This window comes from Cryptomeria japonica, unplaced genomic scaffold (genome assembly GCF_030272615.1).
Source record: "Cryptomeria japonica unplaced genomic scaffold, Sugi_1.0 HiC_scaffold_206, whole genome shotgun sequence".
NCBI lineage: Eukaryota > Viridiplantae > Streptophyta > Pinopsida > Cupressales > Cupressaceae > Cryptomeria > Cryptomeria japonica.
The window spans coordinates 256,156-264,091 of NW_026729028.1; the positions used below are offsets into that span (position 1 = coordinate 256,156).

General features: G+C 62.8%; 1 non-coding gene across 1 annotated transcript; it reads left to right on the top strand.

Annotated features, from left to right (window-relative positions):
• Window positions 1–119, top strand: LOC131868416 (5S ribosomal RNA). Its single transcript, XR_009366872.1, has one exon. It is a non-coding gene; the product is annotated as a 5S ribosomal RNA (ribosomal RNA).
• Window positions 120–7,936: the final 7,817 nt, after the last annotated feature.

Here is a 7,936-nt window from a genome sequence, read left to right on the forward strand (position 1 = left end):
GGGTGCGATCATACCAGCGTTAGTGCACCGGATCCCATCAGAACTCCGCAGTTAAGCGCGCTTGGGCCGGAGTAGTACTGGGATGGGTGACCTCCCGGGAAGTCCCGGTGTTGCACCCTTTTTTAGTTTTTCGCCGGGCGTCGCAATGCTATTTGAATAAACCTTTTGCCCGTTTGCGTTCTCGTCGGGGCCGGGCCGGGCCGGGGTGCGCTGCCCGCACTACCGCGCGCGCGGGGGCGACACCGAGCGCGCACCCGAGGCGCCCCGAGCACACAGGCCACGGTGCAACCCGGGCGTTGTGCGCGCACCCCGGTGCGCCCGAGGTGCTGCGCGCGCACCCAGGTGAAATCGGTGTGCACCTCGGCCAGTGCGCGCTCGGTCGAGTCGCGCACGTTGGCCAAGGTGCACGGTGATGTTTCTTACTCTAAGGTTCCGCACCAGACGCCCGGGACAGGTGAGCGAAGCTGGGCGGGGCCGGGTGCGCGGCCGGGGCAGGTGCACGCAGCTGGAGAGAGCTTTGGAGCACACTTCGGAGCGCACCAATGATGCGCTCCATTCAAAAGTTTCCTGAAAAGGCAAAAAAAGTTGAGATTATAGAATTTCCCACTTGAGAGATTGTAAAAAAAAAAAATTTAAAATGAAGGAAACGCGGGTGCCAAGGTGTGCGCAGCCCAGCCAAGGTGTGCGCACCAAGGCGCCCACCCTGGCGAAGGTGCACGCAAGGTGCGCACCCGAGGCAAACCGGACAATTAACCCAACTTTCGACTTCGCGCGCACCTTGGAGCGCACTTCGGAGCGCTCCTTGGTGCGCACCAATCTTGGGCACCTCGGAGTGCACCATGGCGCCCACCAAGGTGCGCACCCGGGGCAAACCGAGCTCCGACTTCGTGCGCACCTTGGAGCGCACGAAAGGTGCGCACCATGGCGCCCACCAAGGTGCGCAGCCCAGCCAAGGCGTGCGCATCAAGGTGCGCACCCTGGCGAAGGTGCGCACCCGGGGCAAACCGAGCTCCGACTTCGTGCGCACCTTGGAGCGCACAAAAGGTGCGCAACCCAGCCAAGGTGTGCGCACCCCGGTCAAACCGAGCTCCGAATCGTGCGCACCAGAGGTGCACGCCATCGTGCGCACCTTGGAGCACACTTCGGAGCCCTCCTTGGTGCGCGCCGATGTTGCGCACCTCGGAGCGCACCCGGGGAAAACAATGCAATTAACCCGACTTTCGACTTCGTGGGCACCTCGGAGCGCTCTCGGGTTCGCACCTCGGAGCACACCGAGGTGCGCACCTTTGATGCGCTGCCTTCACCAATTTCCAGAAAAGGCAAGAAAACATTGAGAAGGTGTGCGCACCGAGGTGCCCACCCTGGCGAAGGTGCACGCGAGGTGCGCACCCGGGGCAAACCGGGCTCCGACTTCGTGCACGCCGCACCTTGGAGCACACTTCGGAGCGCTCCTTGGTGCGCACCAGGGCGCGCAACCCAGCCGAGGTGCCCACCCCGGCGAAGGTGCACGCGAGGTGCGCACCCGGGGCAAACCGGGCTCCGACTTCGTGCACGCCATGGTGCCCACCGCGGCGAAGGTGCACGCGAGGTGCGCACCCGGGGCAAACCGGGCTCCGACTTCGTGCACGCCGCACCTTGGAGCACACTTCGGAGCGCTCCTTGGTGCGCACCATGGTGCCCACCAGGGCGCGCAACCCCGCCGAAGGTGCACGCGAGGTGCGCACCCGGGGCAAACCGGGCTCCGACTTCGTGCACGCCGCACCTTGGAGCACACTTCGGAGCGCTCCTTGGTGCGCACCATGGTGCCCACCAGGGCGCGCAACCCCGCCGAAGGTGCACGCGAGGTGCGCACCCGGGGCAAACCGGGCTCCGACTTCGTGCACGCCATGGTGCGCACCGCGGCGAAGGTGCGCACCCGGGGCAAACCGGGCTCCGACTTCGTGCACGCCGCACCTTGGAGCACACTTCGGAGCGCTCCTTGGTGCGCACCAGGGCGCGCAACCCAGCCGAGGTGCCCACCCCGGCGAAGGTGCACGCGAGGTGCGTACCCGGGGCAAACCGGGCTCCGACTTCGTGCACGCCGCACCTTGGAGCACACTTCGGAGCGCTCCTTGGTGCGCACCATGGTGCCCACCAGGCCGCGCAACCCAGCCAAGGTGTGCGCACCAAGGTGCACGCGAGGTGCGCACCCGGGGCAAACCGGGGTCCGACTTCGTGCACGCCGCACCTTGGAGCACACATCGGGGCGCTCCCGGGTTCGCACCGGCGTTGCGCACCGTGGTGGGCACCTCGGAGCACACCAAGGTGGGCAGCGAGGTGCGCACCTTTGATGCGATGCCTTCACTAATTTCCATAAAAGGCAAAAAAAAAACGAGATTTTAAAATTTCCGTTTTGAAAGATAGTGAGAAAAAGGGAATGCTGGTGCCATCTTGAGCCCGCCCTGGTGCGCAGCCCAGCCAAGGTTTGCGCACCAAGGTGCCCACCCTGGCGAAGGTGCGCGCCCGGGCAATTAACCCAACTTCCAACTTCGCGCGCGCCAGGGTGGGAGCGCACCCAACAACCGGGCCTGGGAAGAGCCAATGCGAGAAACCCCACCAAACTCTCTGACAAAAAAAGAGGGGGCGCTCCAGTAACCCCGCTTCGGAGCGCACCCTGGGCAAACCCAGCCAAGGTGCCCACCCCGGCCAAGGTGCAGGCGAGGTGCGCACCCGGGGCAAACCGGGCTCCGACAACGTGCACGCCGCACCTTGGAGCACACTTCGTAGCGCTCCCGGGTGCGCACCTCAGAGCACACCAAGGTGGGCAGCGAGGTGCGCACCTTTGATGCGCTGCCTTCACTAATTTCCAGAAAAGGCAAAAAAAAAAGGAGATTTTAAAATTTCCGTTTTGAAAGATAGTGAAAAAAACGGAACGCGCGTGCCATCTTGAGCCCGCCTTGGTGCGCAGCCCAGGTAAGGTGCCCACCCTGGCAAAGGTGCGCACCCGGGCAATTAACCCTACTTCCGACTTCGTGCGCGCCAGGGTGGCAACCGGGCCTCGGAAGAGCCAATGCGAGAAACCCCACCAAACGCTCCGACAAAAAAAGAGGCGGCGCTCCAATAACCCCGCTTCGGAGCGCAGCCGGGGCAAACCCAGCCAAGGTGCCCACCCCGACGAAGGTGCACGCGAGGTGCGCACCCGGGGCAAACCGGGCTCCGACAACGTGCACGCAGCACCTTGGAGCACACTTCGAAGCACTCCCGGGTGCCCACCGGCGTTGCGCACCGTGGTGGGCAGCGAGGTGCGCACCTTTGATGCGCTGCCTTCACTAATTTCCAGAAAAAGGCAAAAAAAAATGAGATTTTAAAATTTCCGTTTTGAAAGATAGTGAAAAAAAAGGAACGCGGGTGCCATCTTGAGCCCGCCCTGGTGCGCAGCCCAGGCAAGGCATGCGCACCAAGGTGCCCACCCGAGGTGCACACCCGGGGCAAACCGGGCTCCGACTTCGTGCAGGCCGCACCTTGGAGCACACTTCGGAGCGCTCCTTGGTGCGCACCATGGTGCCCACCAGGGCGCGCAACCCAGCCAAGGTCTGCACACCAAGGTGCCCACCCCGGCGAAGGTGCACGCGAGGTGCGCACCCGGGGCAAACCGGGCTCCGACTTCGTGCACGCCATGGTGCCCACCGCGGCGAAGGTGCACGCGAGGTGCGCACCCGGGGCAAACCGGGCTCCGACTTCGTGCACGCCGCACCTTGGAGCACACTTCGGAGCGCTCCTTGGTGCGCACCATGGTGCCCACCAGGGCGCGCAACCCAGCCAAGGTGTGCGCACCAAGGTGCACGCGAGGTGCGCACCCGGGGCAAACCGGGGTCCGACTTCGTGCACGCCGCACCTTGGAGCACACATCGGAGCGCTCCCAGGTTCGCACCAGCGTTGCGCACCTTTGATGCGCTGCCTTCACTAATTTCAAGAAAAGGCAAAAAAAAACGAGATTTTAAAATTTCCGTTCTGAAAGATAGTGAAAAAAACGGAACGCGGGTGCCATCTTGAGCCCTTCCTGGTGCGCAGCCCAGGCAAGTTGTGCGCACCAAGGTGCCCACCCTGGCGGAGGTGCGCGCCCGGGGCAATCCGGGCTCCGACTTCGTGCACTGCATGGTGCCCACCAAGGCGCGCAACCCAGCCAAGGTGCCCACCGCAGCGAAGGTGCACGCGAGGTGCGCACCCGAGGTGCACACCCGGGGCAAACCGGGCTCCGACTTCGTGCACGCCGCACCTTGGAGCACACTTCAGAGCGCTCCTTGGTGCGCACCAGGGCGCGCAACCCAGCCGAGGTGCCCACCCCGGCGAAGGTGCACGCGAGGTGCGCACCCGGGGCAAACCGGGCTCCGACTTCGTGCACGCCATGGTGCCCACCGCGGCGAAGGTGCGCACCCGGGGCAAACCGGGCTCCGACTTCGTGCACGCCGCACCTTGGAGCACACTTCGGAGCGCTCCTTGGTGCGCACCATGGTGCCCACCAGGCCGCGCAACCCAGCCAAGGTGTGCGCACCAAGGTGCACGCGAGGTGCGCACCCGGGGCAAACCGGGGTCCGACTTCGTGCACGCCGCACCTTGGAGCACACATCGGGGCGCTCCCGGGTTCGCACCGGCGTTGCGCACCGTGGTGGGCACCTCGGAGCACACCAAGGTGGGCAGCGAGGTGCGCACCTTTGATGCGATGCCTTCACTAATTTCCATAAAAGGCAAAAAAAAAACGAGATTTTAAAATTTCCGTTTTGAAAGATAGTGAGAAAAAGGGAATGCTGGTGCCATCTTGAGCCCGCCCTGGTGCGCAGCCCAGCCAAGGTTTGCGCACCAAGGTGCCCACCCTGGCGAAGGTGCGCGCCCGGGCAATTAACCCAACTTCCAACTTCGCGCGCGCCAGGGTGGGAGCGCACCCAACAACCGGGCCTGGGAAGAGCCAATGCGAGAAACCCCACCAAACTCTCTGACAAAAAAAGAGGGGGCGCTCCAGTAACCCCGCTTCGGAGCGCACCCTGGGCAAACCCAGCCAAGGTGCCCACCCCGGCCAAGGTGCAGGCGAGGTGCGCACCCGGGGCAAACCGGGCTCCGACAACGTGCACGCCGCACCTTGGAGCACACTTCGTAGCGCTCCCGGGTGCGCACCTCAGAGCACACCAAGGTGGGCAGCGAGGTGCGCACCTTTGATGCGCTGCCTTCACTAATTTCCAGAAAAGGCAAAAAAAAAAGGAGATTTTAAAATTTCCGTTTTGAAAGATAGTGAAAAAAACGGAACGCGCGTGCCATCTTGAGCCCGCCCTGGTGCGCAGCCCAGGTAAGGTGCCACCCTGGCAAAGGTGCGCACCCGGGCAATTAACCCTACTTCCGACTTCGTGCGCGCCAGGGTGGCAACCGGGCCTCGGAAGAGCCAATGCGAGAAACCCCACCAAACGCTCCGACAAAAAAAGAGGCGGCGCTCCAATAACCCCGCTTCGGAGCGCAGCCGGGGCAAACCAAGCCAAGGTGCCCACCCCGACGAAGGTGCACGCGAGGTGCGCACCCGGGGCAAACCGGGCTCCGACAACGTGCACGCAGCACCTTGGAGCACACTTCGAAGCACTCCCGGGTGCCCACCGGCGTTGCGCACCGTGGTGGGCAGCGAGGTGCGCACCTTTGATGCGCTGCCTTCACTAATTTCCAGAAAAAGGCAAAAAAAAATGAGATTTTAAAATTTCCGTTTTGAAAGATAGTGAAAAAAAAGGAACGCGGGTGCCATCTTGAGCCCGCCCTGGTGCGCAGCCCAGGCAAGGCATGCGCACCAAGGTGCCCACCCGAGGTGCACACCCGGGGCAAACCGGGCTCCGACTTCGTGCAGGCCGCACCTTGGAGCACACTTCGGAGCGCTCCTTGGTGCGCACCATGGTGCCCACCAGGGCGCACCCGAGGCAAACCGGGCTCCGACTTCGTGCACGCCGCACCTTGGAGCACACATCGGAGCGCTCCCAGGTTCGCACCAGCGTTGCGCACCTTTGATGCGCTGCCTTCACTAATTTCCAGAAAAGGCAAAAAAAAACGATATTTTAAAATTTCCGTTCTGAAAGATAGTGAAAAAAACGGAACGCGGGTGCCATCTTGAGCCCTTCCTGATGCGCAGCCCAGGCAAGTTGTGCGCACCAAGGTGCCCACCCTGGCGGAGGTGCGCGCCCGGGGCAAACCGGGCTCCGACTTCGTGCACTGCATGGTGCCCACCAAGGCGCGCAACCCAGCCAAGGTGCCCACCGCAGCGAAGGTGCACGCGAGGTGCGCACCCGAGGTGCACACCCGGGGCAAACCGGGCTCCGACTTCGTGCACGCCGCACCTTGGAGCACACTTCAGAGCGCTCCTTGGTACGCACCAGGGCGCGCAACCCAGCCAAGGTGCTCACCCCGGCGAAGGTGCACGCGAGGTGCGCACCCGGGGCAAACCGGGCTCGGACTTCGTGCACGCCGCACCTTGGAGCACACATCGGAGCGCTCCCGGGTTCGCACCAGCATTGCGCACCTTTGATGCGCTGCCTTCACTAATTTCCAGAAAAGGCAAAAAAAAGAAAAAAATGAGATTTTAAAATTTCCGTTTTGAAAGATAGTGAAAAAAACGGAACGCGGGTGCCATCTTGAGCCCGCCCTGGTGTGCAGCCCAGGCAAGTTGTGCGCACCAAGGCACCCACCCTGGCCAAGGTGGGTCACGGGGTGGGTCCTAGGGTGGGTAACGGGGTGGGTACTAAGGTGCGTGCCAAGGTGGGTCATAGGGTGGGTGCCAAGGTGGGCACCAGGGTGGGTGTGCACCAACCCTAGCCAGGGTAGGTCACGGGGTGGTTGTCGGGGTGGGCGTCAAGGAGCCAAGGTGGGTGGCAAGTAGCCAAGTTGCGTGCCAAGGTGGGTGTCGGGGTGGGTGCCAAGGATCCAAGGTGGGTGCCAAGGAACCAAGGTGGGTGTCTGGGTGGGTGCCGAGGTGGGAGCCAGGGTGGGTCCCAAGGTGAGTGCAAAGGTGGGTGCCAGGGTCAAGGTGAGTGCCAATGTGGGTTCCAAGGTGCCAGGGTCAGGGTGAGTGCCAATGTGGGTTCAAAGGTGCTAAGTTGGGTGCGAGGTTGGGTGCGAGGGTGGGTGGGTGCCAAGGTGTGCTAGGTGGAAGCCCGGGTGGGTCGGCATCCCATGGGTGTCGAGTTGGGTGCCTGATGGGTGCTTCTTGTCAAGTTTTAGTCGTCGGGACTCATTTCGAGCCTTAGAGGTCGTTTCTTGTCCGGTTGCCCTGTCTTCGACCTGGGAACCCAATTTTGGTCCTCGGGTCCCATTTTTTTTTGTCTCGCATCCCACTTTTGGCCTGTGGCCTTTTCGGGGTCGATTCTCGTTTTGGGCATCAGAGCATGTTTCTTCTCCTAAAACCCAATATTTGTTTATTAAGTCTCGGAACACATTTTTGTTCTCGTGGACCCATCATGGGTCTTGGAACGCATTTGTGGTCCTTGGGTCCCATTTTGCATCCCGAAACTTGTGTTTTGGTGCTTGATCCCTATTTTGGGTGCCCACCTTGCACCAAGTGCGCACCCGGGGCAAACCGAGCGCCTTGGTGCACCGGGGCAAGATCGAGCGTGCACCCGAGGCGCCCCGAACATGCACCAAGGTGCACTCGGCCCACATGTGAGCGCAGGTCGTTGCGCCCGAGGTGGTGTGTGGGCACCGCGTTGCAGACGGGACACTGCACGCACACGACGCCCCCTACAGGTGCACGCACGTAGGCCGGGCCGGGTGCACACCCGACGCCCTAGCAAGGTGCGCGCACCCGGGCAGGGCTCACACTTGGCGAACGGGGCGCACTTCGCGAGGGAGGGTGTGCACCTCGACGGGGGTGGGTGGCCGGGGTGGATTCGCACGTGGGTCGCGGTTTGCTAAGTACACACTGCGACAAGCTCATAAC